This window comes from Elephantulus edwardii, unplaced genomic scaffold (assembly GCF_000299155.1).
Source record: "Elephantulus edwardii isolate Elephantulus edwardi_28Jun2011 unplaced genomic scaffold, EleEdw1.0 scaffold00070, whole genome shotgun sequence".
NCBI lineage: Eukaryota > Metazoa > Chordata > Mammalia > Macroscelidea > Macroscelididae > Elephantulus > Elephantulus edwardii.
Genome location: NW_006399820.1, coordinates 2,695,123 through 2,697,342, shown reverse-complemented (window position 1 = coordinate 2,697,342; position 2,220 = coordinate 2,695,123). Strand labels below are relative to the sequence as shown.

Genomic DNA, 2,220 nt, shown 5'->3' with positions numbered 1-2,220 from the left:
TGCTATTCCAGTCACCCATTATTATCAATGCATCTTGATTGCATGTTCGATCTATCTCCGACTGTAAGAGTTGGTAGAAATCATCTATTCTTCTTTGGCTCTGGTTGTTGGTGCATATGTCTGAATGATAGTGGTATTCACTGGACTTCCTTGTAAGTGTATGGATATAATCCTATCACTCACGATGCTGTACTTCAAGATGGATTTAGAAATTACTTTCTTAACTATGAAGGCAACCCCATTTTTCCTCATCTTTTCATCTCCGGAGTAATATGACATATGTTCATCTGACTCGAAATGCCGCTTTGAGTTAATGCATTTTTGAGCTATAGTGACGGTCTTTAGAGAGTTGTGCTGCTAAACCAGAGACTGAGCCTCTCTGGTGGTTCAAATACACCAGCAGCTCTGAAGGAAAAAGACGGAGAGTCTCCTCCTGTGTAATTTATAGCCCCAGAAATCCAATGGAAAGTCTCTTTGTGTGTTGCATTTTTTGTCACTATGTGACCATAGGATGTTACAGGGTTAAGAGCTTGATTCCTAACTGAAAGGTTAGCAGTTCAAGCTTAGCAGCTATTCCCTAGGAGAAAGTTGTGACAGCCTGCTTCCATAATAACTTTTTCAGCCTAGGAAACCACATAGGGCTGTTCTATTCTTACTCATCTATAATATAGAAGGGAGCTCTGGTGGCCTAGTACACAGGGTGTTGTGCTGCTCACCTGAAAGCACTACCTTTCTGGCAGTTCAGATCCACCAACAACTCTAGGAGAAAGATTGGCAATCTGTTCTTATGTTTATAGCCCTCAAAAACCTGTGGGAAAGTTGAGTTGGACTTGATTCGTACTCACTGGTAATGAGTTGTTGAGTTGAGTATAAAGAAATTAGACTACAACTAGATCTATAAGAGTGATTTTTAATCTAAGATTCCTTGACAGAGGGTTCAGAGTCTCATTGTTTCCTTAAAAGGCTAAGAATCACCTGTATAAAAGGAACTTTGTGCCTCTAAAGAGTTTTATTCATATACACAGTTGGTTATATATTTTCTTTGTAAAGAAAATGATACTAATAATGGGTCTTTTTTTTTTAAGGGCTAGATGTTATAAAGCATTAACTTAAATGTACAAAAGTGAAATACTGATAATGGCCTTTTTAAAAAAAAAAAACCAATAACTTGACTTTGAGGGGTAATTTAAATAAAATAATAGCATCTCTTCAGGGTCCAAAGTTATATTGTCTTCTATTTGTCTGGAGGTTGTTGACTAATCTGTAATCTAAATTATATCTGAAATGTTGGTATAATATTTGTTCTCACCATAGCTGACATTTGTTCTTCAGTTCAATAGTGAGATAATAATCAACAGTAGAAACTTTACCGTGGGAAAGGTGAACTTTTGCCATGTGAAGTACAGTGTGGAATCAGTAACTTTCTCACGCTGGTATGGTATCATGTTCTTGCTAACCTTGTTTGAGTATTCACTATTGTTTACTATCCCATGGTGGCAGTCTAACTAATGATTTTTATAGAATTGAAGAGAACTTTCACATCAGGAAATAGGAAAATATTTACATATTACAGGGAAAGCAGTGTTTTTACCAAACCAATTGTTTTGGGCATTTTAGCATATTTTAATTATCCTTCAGACAGTGAACTTTAAATTATTTCCTAATGTATGAATTTGAAGCAAAATTTCTTTTTTTGCAGGTAATGATATATGGGGGGCTCTTTATTACATGTATAATATGTTATATGTAAAGTATTTTAATTCTATTTTTTGTGGATATATGTGACTGTGTTAGATAATGTTCACTATTTAAAAAACATTTTACATGAGTCCTGAATAGGGGAAGAAGTACTTTTCAGTATAAATTATTAATCTTTGTTCCTTCTTCCCTCTTTTATGGATTTCTGCCATAAATGTTATGTTTGGTTTTATTAAAGTAGGATACCTATGAATTCTAGTTTCAGTGTGGAAGAGCTTTCCAAGAGGGCTGTCTTGTATTAGAGTTTTACGTATGTTTTAAACTTTTAATTAGAGCTTAGAAATTTTATTTAAAATATGTTGTTGTTGTTGTTATGTGCCGTCGAGTCGCTTGTGACTTATAGCGACCCTGTGTACAACAGCCCTAAACTCTGCTCTGTCCTGTGCCAGTCGCACTGTCTCCGACACTCCCATCCCAATTATCCCAGTCACTGAATCAATCCACCTCATAGAGGGCCTTCCT

The 2,220-nt window shown here is 35.8% G+C and overlaps 1 protein-coding gene across 1 annotated transcript in view; it reads left to right on the top strand.

Moving 5' to 3' along the window:
• The window catches only part of LOC102859699 (geminin-like), a 9,698-nt gene that overhangs the window by 2,469 nt on the left and 5,009 nt on the right, over positions 1-2,220 (top strand). The gene's annotated exons all lie outside the window — the stretch shown is intronic.